We start from the raw sequence: 12828 nt of genomic DNA, 5'->3' as shown, positions 1-12828 counted from the left end.
CTGTGCTGTTTTGAGCACAGTCATATACAGTATACTATAGTTTTTAGTCGCTGTAACTTGCACAAACAATTTAAAGTCGAACTTCAGTTATTTTTTCATCTATTAAATCTTCTGCCCTTGTTGTTTTATCTTTGGATAGTTAACCATAATTTTTTCTGCCAGTAAATACTTTATAACCACCCACTTCCTTTTTCTTGTCTGGTTAAAAGCTTAGGCTTATGACATAATGTACAGCTCTCTCTCTTACTCTTGTTAGATTTTGCAAGGAAGGGAGGGGGGATGAGTCATAGGAGGGCCAATGAGAGCTGCAGAGCTGGAGGTGTGCATCTGTGTAAATTCAGGAAGTGAACAGGCAGCAGCTTCAGCTGCCAACAGTTAAAATGGCTACAGCCAGACTTAGTGGAGGGAGATTTCTGCAGCATTTTTGGCAAGTACAGAATCACAGTATACAGAGGAACCTCGGATTGCGAGTAACGCGGTTAACAAGCGTTTTGCAATACGAGCATTTTTTTTCTCAAATTCTGACTTAGTTTGCAAGTATTGTCTCGCAAAACAAGCAGGATTGAAGCCTCTGTGCAGTACCACTTTTGGCCAGAGGTACGGAGGTGCCAGTGACACTGAGCTCTTCAGAGCCGTTTGTAAATACTCGGAAACACTCAGAAATACTAAGTTTGCAAGTGTTTCTGAGCCTTTCTGAGGGTTTCTGAGTGCAGCTGAGCAGTCTTTGGGCCAGATTCAGGTAGATCCGTGCAATATTTGCGTGGGCAAAGGGCAACGAGTTTTGCTCTGCGCCCACGCAAATATTTTGAAATGCCCGCGATTCACGGAGCAGTAGCTCCGTAAATTGCGCGGGCGATATGCTAAATAGCCCGGCGTAAGGGCGCCTAATGTAAATGATCCCGCCGGGGGCGGGAATCATTTAAATTAGGCGCGCTCCCGCGCCGAGCGAACAGCGCATGCTCCGTCAGGAAACTTTCCCGACGTGCATTGCGGCAAATGACGTCGCAAGGACGTCATTTGCTTCGAAGTGAACGTGAATGGCGTCCAGCGCCATTCACGAATCACTTACGTAAACGACGTGAAATTTAAATTTCACGAGCGGGAAGGGCGGCTATACTTTAGCATTGGCTGCCCCTGCTATAGCAGGAGCAGCCTTGCGCTAAAGTCGCCGTACGGAAACTCCGTACCTTGCGTGCGCAGGGCCCGCGCAACTTTTGTGAATCGGTGGTAGTATGCAATTTGCATACTATACGCCGATCACAATGGCCGCGCCCCCTAGCGGCCAACGCAAGAATGCAGCCTGAGATATGAAGGCATAAGGAGGCTTATGTCTGTCATATCCTAGGCTGCAGTCCGCGTAGCGATGTTCCTGAATCAGGGGCATTCGCTACGCGGGAGCAAAACAGCTATTGCGCCGCGCATAGGTTGCGCGGGCGCAATAGCTTCTTGAATCTGCCCCTTTGAGTATTTCCGAGTCTCTCCGACGCCCCCCCCCCCACCTCTGGAAACATGCGGTACTGCATGCCATAGAAGTCTTAGTGGAATGATCTTAGTTTCTATTGACTTCTATGGGGAAACTTGCTTTGATATACGAGTGCTTTGGATTACAAGCGCTCTCCTGGAACGGATTATGCTCGTAATCCAAGGTTCCACTGTACATAAAATAATATACAAAGTGGTTGGAGGAAAGCTTGAGAATGGCAAAGATTTTTTTTTTTACAATTTATGTGAGCAGACTGCAGTTCCTCTTTAACCACTTAAGACCCGGACCTTTATGCAGGTAAAGGACCTGGCCAGTTTTTGCGATTCAGCACTGCGTCGATTTAACTGACAATTGCGCGGTCGTGCGACGTGGCTCCCAAACAAAATTGGCGTCCTTTTTCCCCCACAAATAGAGCTTTCTTTTGGTGGTATTTGATCACCTTTCTTTTGGTGGTATTTGATCACCTTTTTTTATTTTTTGCGCTATAAACAAAAATAGAGCAACAATTTTGAAAAAAATGCTATATTTTTTACCTTTTGCTATAATAAATATCCCCCAAAAAGATATAAAAAAACGTTTTTTTCCTCAGTTTAGGCCGATACGTATTCTTCTACCTATTTTTGGTAAAAAAACAATTGCAATAAGCGTTTATCGATTGGTTTGCGCAAAATTTTTAGCATTTACAAAATAGGAGATAGTTTTATTGCATTTTTATGAATTTTTTTTTAAACTACTAATGGCGGCGATCAGCGACTTTTTTTCATGACTGCGACATTATGGCGGACACTTCGGACAATTTAGACACATTTTTGGGACCATTGTCATTTTCACAGCAAAAAGGGCTATAAAAATGCATTGTTTACTGTGAAAATGACAATTACAGTTTGGGGTTAACCACTAGGGGGCGCTGTAGGGGTTATGCGTGACCTCATATGTTTTTCTAACTGTAGGGGGGCGGGGCTGGACGTGTGACGTCATTGATCGTGTTTCCCTATATCAGGGAACACACGATCAATGAAGCTGCCACTGTGAAGAACGGGGAAGCTGTGTTTACACACAGCTCTCCCCGTTCTTCAGCTCTGGGAACCGATCGCGGGACTCCGGCGGCGATCGGGTCCCGCGGCCGCGATCACAGAGCTTCGGACCGGGACCCACGGCTAGGCACCTAAAGAGGACGTACAGGTACGTGCTTGTGCCCAGCCGTGCCATTCTGCCGACGTATATGTGCAGGAGGCAGTCCTTAAGTGGTTAATATACTGTTGGCGCTATATAAATCCTGTATAATAATAATATTGGGGTTTTCTTTTGACCAATGACATGTAGCTGAATACATTTTGACCTAGATTTATGAATACATTGTATTTGTTTATTTGTTTTTATATGTTTAATAACAGAAAGTAGAAAATGTTGTTATTATTTAATTTTTTTGTCTTGTTTTCATTTATATTGCAAAAGAACGAAACAAAGACCCAGTGGTGATCAAATGCCATCTACTATTACTTTTTGTAGTTGCTGACTTTTAATAAACACAAAACCAAGTGGAACTCAGCTTTAACTCTTCCTCTTCCGTACCTGTGTACAGGTTGGGGACCTTCTGCGGTGCTGATCTGCTTCCGTTGCTATGGGAGACAGACCTGCTCATGGAGAGAGTGCCGACAACAACTCCTTCTGCAAGAAGCTACCTCACTGTTCACATGTACACGCTTATGACAGGCTTCTAGAGAGACCTTCTTTACCCTACCCTTGGTAACCACTATCTTCACACTGTATTACCCTTGTACCGTTATCTTGATACCCCAATGTGCACGGTGAGCCGAGCTGTAGAGTTTATGTGCCAGTTACTTGCAGGTTAGTAACTTCAGACCAGGCAAAGGCAACATTTCAAAAGTTTTACTGAAGAAGAAGTTAACATAGTTCAACATAGTGTAGCACCTTCTAGTAGTGTGCTAGAGAGGATAGGGAAATTTAAGCAGGCCTGGCTGGTAGCTAGGCCTGTTTGTTTTCATTCTGGGCCAGGAGTGGCTCAGGGTAGTGCTGGGTGACTCACAGGTGGTTTCATTAGGACCTCCCCTTTTTTCCAGAACCTGCTGATGCTTTCTGGAAAGGGGGAGGGGAGGTGGAGCCATTTGGGGTTTGAGGAGCCCTGACCAGTCCCCAATCTGGATTGGTGGGGGGCAGAACTCCTTAAATACCCAGGGTCACCCCAGCTGTGGGGAGTTTTTGGGTGGAAGAGCTGGAGTGAGAGTGTGTGGATGCTGTCAGGGCCTTTGAGGGAGATACCCAGTCTGGGGGGGGGGGGTGATGACCTTGGGCCTGGGCTGGGATGCAGTGGCCACCACCTTCAGGAACGCATTGCCAGCCGGGAGTGGGAAGGTTGTACTGTGCTGTACTGATCCAATCGATAGTGCCCAGTACAGTATGTACAAACAGAATGGAGGAGGCTGCTGAGTCTGCCCCATCCCACACTTCACCCCCTGACTTGCACACACTTCTATGAAAGGGCTTTTAATGAAGGTGTCAGATTTAAATGTAGAGGGCACAGCATCTGTAGATCATGACTGCCTGAGCCTAGGGGGGACCAGCCTGGGGTCATAATTGTGAGTAGCAAGCCTATTGAACACCCCCCCTCTCTCATTCTCTCTCACCCTCCCCTCTTTCTTTCTCGCTCCCTCCCTCTCTCACCCCCTCCCTCTCTCTCTCATCCCCTCCCTCTCTCACCCCCTCCCTCTCTCTCTCATCCCCTCCCTCTCTCACTCCCTCCCTCTCTCTCACCCCCTCCCTCTCTCTCTCATCCCCTCCCTCTCTCACTCCCTCCCTCTCTCTCACCCCCTCCCTCTCTCACTCATCCCCTTCTTTCTCTCTTATCCTCCCCTCTCTTTTGCTCCCTCCTCCTCTCTCTCATCCATCCCTCTCTCTCTGACCCCCTTCCTCTCTCTCTCATCCTCCTTCTTTTGCTCTTATCCTCCCCTCTCTCTCGCCCCCTCCTCCTCTCTCTCTCACCCCCTTTTTCTCTCATCCCCCTTTCTTTCTGTCATCCCCCCTCTCACCCTCTCTTATCTCTCTCTCTCTCAACCCCTCTCTTACCCCCTCTCTCTTACCTTCCTCACCCCCCCCCCCACACACACACTTTCTCTCACAACCTTTCTCTCTCTCATCCCTTTTCTCTCTCACCTTCTTCTCACTCTAATCTCTCTCTCTCTCTCTCTCACACACACCTCTCCTCTCTCACACACCATTCTCTCACCTCCTCTCTCTCTTTTTTTTTTTTTATAGAGCAAAAATAAATAAAAAAATGCAGAGGTGATCAAATACCAAAGAAAGCTTAATTTGTGGGGAAAAATTATGTATTTTATTTGGGTACAGTGTTGCAATTGTCAGTTAAAGTAACGCAGTGCAGTATCGTAAAAAATGGCTTGGTCATGAAGAGGGGTGAATCTTCCGGAGGTCAAGTGGTTAAAATAGATTCCAATGGCTCCAGTTCATGCTTCAAAAATGCACCAGAACGCATCAAAAATACAGAGCCAAAATAAATAAAAAAATGCAGAGGTGATCAAATACTACCCAACGAAAGCTTAATTTGTGGGGAAAAAAGTATATATTTTCTTGTATTTGGGTACAGTGTTGCATCTGGAACGCAGCAAAACGCATCAAAAAATGCACCAGAATGCATCAAAAATGCACCGGAACGCACATATTCCGAATTATAATGCAGGAAAAAGCAAAATATGCAACTAAACATGCATGAGAAAAACACATGTCAATGCGTATACAGAAACACATCCAGAATGCAGAACATGCAATGTGAACCAGCCCTAAATGCCATATCTGTGTGTACAGTGCGTTTACGACATGCTTGTGGCCAGTTTGTATAGAAGCGAATGAAGGTGGTTGCAAAGTGGCAACGCCTGACGAACTCTGCAGTGGGTACATGTTCATCTGCTCCTTATTTTAACCATTTTGGGTGGCGTTGATAGGTGGGTGGGAAGCTCTAGAATAGTAAGCATCTATTTTCAACACCCGTGGGAAGGAGCCTGTAATCCAGGGGTCACAAACTGGTGGCGCTCCAGCTGCTGTGAAACTACAAGTCCCATGAGGCATTGCAAGGCTGACAGTTACAAGCATGACTCCCGCAGGCAGAGGCGTGATGAGACTTGTAGTTTCGCAACAGCTGGAGGGCCGCCAGTTTGAGACCCCTGCTTAATCAAATGTTTAGCCCGTAGGCTGAAAGAGAGAAATCTACGCTTGAATGGCTTTGCTCTTACACATTATCTCTGCATTAAAGGTGTTCATCCCTATAAGTAGCAGTATCACCCCAACTCCCCCTTCTTTACTGACTGTCATTGAGAATAGTTTACTTTGAAAGAATATCCTTTAGTGCCTGGTACTACATTGCACACCTGAGCTAGAGAAGGGCTGAGTTTTTATAGCCTGTAGGAAAATCTGCATTCTTCTGGGGGTTGGGGGTGGATGTGAGAGAGCTTTCTTTCCTGCCCAGCTGTTACAGGCATGCATTCTTGTCTGCTGCAACAGGGAGAGGTGGATCAGTTCTCGCTCACTTTCGTGTCGCAGGCCCCCGCAGCCGTCTCCGACATCCCAACATGGCTTAGCGTGACCCGTAAAAGTACCGAGAGAGCTGAAGTTTGTGATCCTAGGACTTTCTAGGTATGTAGAACCTGAAAAAAATATGTTTGTAATGCAGAAATGTGATTGTCATACAGGAAGAGTTGTATTTAAAATCGTCTCTCAAAGGTGAAATGATCCGATGGCTTAGAAAATCTCGCCGTTTATTGGGATGGCACTCATCCATGTCTTTATGGACCTTGCTTTGTGCACTGGTGTGCAGTCATGTTGGAACAGGAAGGGAAAATTCCCCAAACTGTTCCGGAAAAAGTTGGGAACATTAAATTGTCCAAAATGTATTGGTATGCTGACGCCTTAGGAGTTCCCTTTTCTGGAATACTGAAACTAGGGGGCCAAGCCCAACCCCTGAAAAACAACCCCACACTATAATACACCCCCCCCACCTAATGATTTTGGACCAATGCACAAAGAGTCCTGACCCCAACCCGATAGAACATCTTTGGGATGAATGAGAGCGGAGACTGTGAGCCAGGCTTTCTCGTCCAACATCAGTGCCTGACCTCAGAAATGCACTTTTGGAAGAATGGTTAAACATTCCCATAGACACTCCTGGACAGACTTCCACAGAAGAGTTGAAGCTGTTATAGCTGCAAAGGGTGGGCCAACTCTATATTGAACCCTAGGGACTAATGCCACGTACACACCATCACTTTATGTGATGAAAAAAAATGACGTTTTTAAAAACGTCACTTTAATTGACCGTGTGTGGGGGAAAACGTCGTTTTATGTCTTGTAAAAAACGACCAAAAAAAATTGAAGCATGCTTCAATTTTATGTGTCGTTTTTCAAAAGTGCACTTTTTACTTCACAGAAATTGACCGTGTGTAGCAAAAAACGTTGTTTTCTAAGACGTTTTTTCATCCACGCATGCCCAGAAGCTACTTATGAAGCGAGCTTCAATGGAAAAACGTGGTGGAACGTAACCTCACTTTGCAAGATCATTGTGAGAAAACGATGGTGTGTAGGCAACTTCGTCTTTGAAAATTGAAGTTTCAAAAACGTCACTTTTTACTTCACAGAAAGTGTCGTTTTTTTTCATCACATAAAGTGATGGTGTGTACGGGGCATAAGACTGGGATGCTATTAAAGTTCATGTGTGTGTAAAGGTAGGTGTACCAATACTTTTGGTAATATAGTGCAAGTTTCTTATAATGAGCTAATATGCAACGCATACTAGCACATTATGACATTGCCTTGCAGGTTTTTTTTTTCCCCTCTTTAACTGCTGTTTACTACTGCTTTAATGTAGCCAAAGGGACCGGCTGAATTTCAGTGCAAATTTGGCCACTGCAGTTGAACAAAAGTCGGTCTATCATTTAAAGGGGTTGTAAAGGTTTGTTTTTTATTTTCTAAATAGGTTCCTTTAAGCTAGTGCATTGTTAGTTCACTTACCTTTTCCTTCAATTTCCCTTCTGAATGTTTTTTTTTCTTTGTCTGAATTTCTCACTTCCTGTTCCTCCTCAGTAAGCTGTTCTGGCTGACTAACCCCAGAATGGCTCAGGTGATGGGGGAAGCTTACTGAGGAGAAACAGGAAGTGAGAAATTCAGGTATATACATCACTTCCGGGGGACCAGTGACAGTGCGCCGCGATCCTCGCGCATGTAGGGAATCAGGCAGTGATCCTGCAGCTCTGGCTTTCCTGTGTCAGTGAGCGGCAGCTGCAGGGAAAAGGCAGGAGAGCCGACAACGACTGGGCTATGGGAGCCTATGAGTGACGTCACAGCTCCCAGAATTCACAGCCCTTGTTGAGCACTCCCTAACACAGAGCTGCAGGATCACATGACTGGACTTAAAAAAGGTAAGTACACAAGGTTAGGTAGGATACGTATGAGGCAAGGGCGGATCCAGAGTCTAGTCTCGGGAGGGGCACTGCCAGAAAATAAGGTGTTGCTTACAGAACTCAATTAGGTGTCCGATGTGTCCTCTGCAATGTTGCAGTACCGCTAAAAAATCAATGATCGCTGCCATTACTAGTAAAAAATATTTAAATATAAATGCCATAAATCTATCCCATAGTTTGTAGACGATTGTCAGGGACTGCAGACATGGTACAAGAGATGGTCAGAGACTGCAGACATGGTACAAGAGATGGTCAGAGACTGCAGACATGGTACAAGAGATGGTCAGAGACTGCAGACATGGTACAAGGGATGGTCAGAGGCTGCAGACGTGGTACAGGAGATGGTCAGAGACTGCAGACGTGGTACAAGAGATGGTCAGAGACTGCAGACGTGGTACAAGAGATGGTCAGAGACTGCAGGCATGGTACAAGGGATGGTCAGAGACTGCAGACGTGGTACAAGGGATGGTCAGAGACTGCAGACATGGTATAAGAGATGGTCAGAGACTGCAGACATGGTACAAGGGATGGTCAGAGACTGCAGACGTGGTACAAGGGATGGTCAGAGACTGCAGACGTGGTACAAGAGATGGTCAGAGACTGCAGACATGGTACAAGAGATGGTCAGAGAATGCAGACATGGTACAAGAGATGGTCAGAGACTGCAGACATGGTACAAGAGATGGTCAGAGACTGCAGACATGGTACAAGAGATGGTCAGAGACTGCAGACGTGGTACAGGAGATGGTCAGAGACTGCAGACGTGGTACAAGGGATGGTCAGAGACTGCAGACGTGGTACAAGAGATGGTCAGAGACTGCAGGCATGGTACAAGGGATGGTCAGAGACTGCAGACATGGTATAAGAGATGGTCAGAGACTGCAGACATGGTACAAGGGATGGTCAGAGACTGCAGACGTGGTACAAGGGATGGTCAGAGACTGCAGACGTGGTACAAGAGATGGTCAGAGACTGCAGGCATGGTACAAGGGATGGTCAGAGACTGCAGACATGGTATAAGAGATGGTCAGAGACTGCAGACATGGTACAAGGGATGGTCAGAGACTGCAGACGTGGTACAAGAGATGGTCAGAGACTGCAGGCATGGTACAAGGGATGGTCAGAGACTGCAGACATGGTGTAAGAGATGGTCAGAGACTGCATGCATGGTACAAGAGATGGTCAGAGACTGCAGACATGGTACAGGAGATGGTCAGAGACTGCAGACGTGGTACAAGGGATGGTCAGAGACTGCAGACGTGGTACAAGGGATGGTCAAAGACTGCAGACGTGGTACAAGAAATGGTCAGAGACTGCAGACGTGGTACAGGAGATGGTCAGAGACTGCAGACGTGGTACAGGAGATGGTCAGAGACTGCAAACGTGGTACAAGGGATGGTCAGAGACTGCAGATGTGGTACAAGAGATGGTCAGAGACTGCAGACGTGGTACAGGAGATGGTCAGAGACTGCAGACGTGGTACAGGAGATGGTCAGAGACTGCAGACGTGGTACAGGAGATGGTCAGAGACTGCAGACGTGGTACAAGGGATGGTCAGAGACTGCAGATGTGGTACAAGGGATGGTCAGAGACTGCAGACGTGGTACAAGGGATGGTCAGAGACTGCAGACGTGGTACAAGAAATGGTCAGAGACTGCAGAAGTGGTACAAGGGATGGTCAGAGACTGCAGGCATGGTACAAGGGATGGTCAGAGACTGCAGAAGTGGTATAAGAGATGGTCAGAGACTGCAGACGTGGTACAGGAGATGGTCAGAGACTGCAGATGTGGTACAAGGGATGGTCAGAGACTGCAGACGTGGTACAAGGGATGGTCAGAGACTGCAGACTTGGTACAAGGGATGGTCAGAGACTGCAGACTTGGTACAAGGGATGGTCAGAGACTGCAGACATGGTATAAAAGATGGTCAGAGACTGCAGGCATGGTACAAGGGATGGTCAGAGACTGCAGACGTGGTATAAGAGATGGTCAGAGACTGCAGGTATGGTACAAGGGATGGTCAGAGACTGCAGACGTGGTATAAGAGATGGTCAGAGACTGCAGGCATGGTACAAGGGATGGTCAGAGACTGCAGACGTGGTATAAGAGATGGTCAGAGACTGCAGGCATGGTACAAGGGATGGTCAGAGACTGAACACATGGTACAAGAGATCAATGCAGCCTCATCAGTGCCCACCATTGCAGCCTCACTGTGCATATGAACGCAGCCCCACCTTTGTGTATAAATTCAGTCCCACTTTTGTATATTAATGCAGTCCCACTTTTGTATATCAATGCAGACCCACTTTTGTATATCAATGCAGACCCACTTTTGTATATCAATGCAGACCCACTTTTGTATATAAATGCAGACCCACTTTTGTATATAAATGCAGTCCCACTTTTGTCTATGAATGCAGCCCCACTTTTGTCTATGAATGCAGCCCCACTTTTGTCTATGAATGCAGCCCCACTTGTGTCGGGCTTGTGTGATAGACAAAACACTGATTCAATCAGTGTTCCATCTCCATCTACTATCACACGAGCAGGTCTAGCACAGGCAGCACAGCCGAACACAGATCCAGCTCTCACACACAGCCAGAGATGCCCAATGTCATACACGCAGGAGAGAGGGGGAGTGCTGCAGTCAGCTACAGCTCAAAGCAGCCTCAGGACAGGCAGCCTACCAGCCCTGGTGATGAGAGAGGGAGAGAGAGTTAGAGACTCGGCAGCGGGAGCTGCAGGCACCGCAAAGCAGTTTTAAAGCCAATGTGACATGATTGCCTCGGGGGGGAGCAATTGCCATGTTGCCCCCCCCCCCTGGATCCGCCGTTGCCACAAAGCAGTTTACAAAAAAAAATGTTTTTTTTTTAAAGCCAATGTGACATGATTGCCTCGGGGGGGGGGGGGCAATTGCCCTGTTGCCCCCCCCCTGGATCCGCCGTTGGTATGAGGAGGGAACATTTTTAAGAGTAGGCTTAGTTAGAATGTTCTTCCACTTTAAGTTGCAAAGGCAGCCAGAGAGGGATGTACCTGTGCCACAAACTTGGTGCTTTGCTACAAAATGATCCCCACTGCCTGTAGTAGCGTTGACCTGTTGTCAGCTTTCACAGCGGACCCTCAGGTACAAGATATGCACAGGGGCCCTATCCATGTCCCGCCTCCCTCCCTATCTATACGCTCTGCCCCTTTCAGGACGCCAGGCTTATGAATTCCTATGGCAAGATGGGCTTGGGGTTGTGTTTTTTAAAGCACTGATTAGAGCCAGAGGCTCTAATAGGCTTCAAAATAGGGTGGGCTCGGGGGCGCAGAGCATTGCGTCTGAAACCCACCCAGGTGTGTTGCAACAGACCTGAGTGGGTTTTTCGGATGCAATGAATATGCACTGTTGCAACACTCACTCTCCTCCCGGCCAATCGGGAAGCGGGTCTGATACCTGTCACCTGATTGACTGAAAGGACCAACGCTCCTATTGGATGCCTAGGAGGAGGGGAGGAGACACATGGCGGAAGCAAGGAGGGGAAGAGCCGCTGGCTGATGCTCGCCGATGCCTGATCTCCACCACTGCCTGGTGCCCCGATTCCCTGCCGCTCCTCGGATGCCCGATCACCGCTGCTACTTGGTGCCCCCGATCCCCGCCATAAGATCCCTTGATGCCCACCGATGCCCGATCCCCGCCGATGCCTACCGCCTAGATGGGGGTAAGTGTCAGTGGACCGACCGGCAGAAAGCGCGGGGAGGGGGAATGAGGGGTTTGTGGTGCCATGGGGGAGGGGGGGGTTGGGTTGTTTGCCGCCCCCTGAAACAAAAAACAACCAGCCGCCACTGGATATGCACACTTAAATAGCACCAAGCTGAACCAATGGGATTATAATCATACCTGGAGTTCAGCTTTAGGGCCCGTTTACACTGTTCTCACACTAAACCGAAGTGGTTTAGTTTGCGGGCAGCTGTCGGTAACGGACACAGTAAGCCGCAGTGAGGGGGTGGTGTGATGCATGATTTACTGCATTGGTTTACTTTTTTGCAACTTTATTTGACGTGCACAAAGTGACACTTCATATATCTTACAGCACAGCAGTATGTTTTATTGCGCTGCTCTGCTGTGCAGTATCATGCAGTGCTACCCAGTGTGCTGCAATAAAATTCTGCATTCCTCCATTTTATCAATGCCCACTGCACTATACCTCCGGGCTGCTTTATAGTGTGAATGAGGCACATAGAAATCAATTGTCTTCAATGTGCCATAGTGGTGACTGCCATTCTTCCAGTGCGGAAAACCGCCAGTCACCATATTTGTGTGAATGAGCCCTTAATGAGACAAGAGCTTGCCGACAGCAAGACAACTTTGGAGGGCACAGCAGGGTATGAAAACCCTCAGCCGCTTGCATATGTTTCTTCCTTGGTATATACCCTCCCAGCATCCTCTAGTGATTCTGTCATTGGCAAACTCTCTTTACTGATAGCATCAATAGCGTGATATGGACCTTAGACTAGGAAATTCATGAAAAGATACATGGTATATGATGAATAAAGATACATACTGTAGCATATGATGAAGAATTTACTAGTTTTGTTTTAAAAGAGATACAAATCTAAAAGACTAACAAAACCCAAACAGTGCATGTGATTCTGAAAAGATTTTAATCATTAACCTGCAAGACAAGAAGTTAAAATATCACTAAACCCACATCATAAAAAAGCTATTAATAAATGGCGTATTGCATGCTGTTCAGTATCACTCAGTCACTATGTGATTCGTTTTCTGTATTATGCAAAAAAACTGGTTGATCCCACTTAGGGTTGCCACCTCATCCCTTTAAACCAGAACACATATTAATTACACAGGTTCTGTGGCTGAATA

At 47.0% G+C, this 12828-nt stretch overlaps 1 protein-coding gene across 3 annotated transcripts in view; it reads left to right on the top strand.

Moving 5' to 3' along the window:
- Window positions 1-5975: 5975 nt before the first annotated feature.
- Window positions 5976-12828, top strand: part of TOR4A (torsin family 4 member A) — a 48393-nt gene continuing 41540 nt past the window's right edge. The window contains exons 1-2 of one of the 3 annotated variants that reach the window (XM_040324589.1): window positions 5976-6145; window positions 7790-7923. The gene's annotated coding sequence lies outside the window, so the exon portion shown is untranslated. The remainder of the gene's footprint in view (window positions 6146-7789; window positions 7924-12828) is intronic. The other 2 variants (XM_040324590.1, XM_040324587.1) reach the window with 2 other exon arrangements.

Source organism: Rana temporaria, chromosome 9 (assembly GCF_905171775.1).
Source record: "Rana temporaria chromosome 9, aRanTem1.1, whole genome shotgun sequence".
NCBI classification, from domain to species: domain Eukaryota; kingdom Metazoa; phylum Chordata; class Amphibia; order Anura; family Ranidae; genus Rana; species Rana temporaria.
This window is presented reverse-complemented; position numbering and strand designations above follow the sequence as displayed.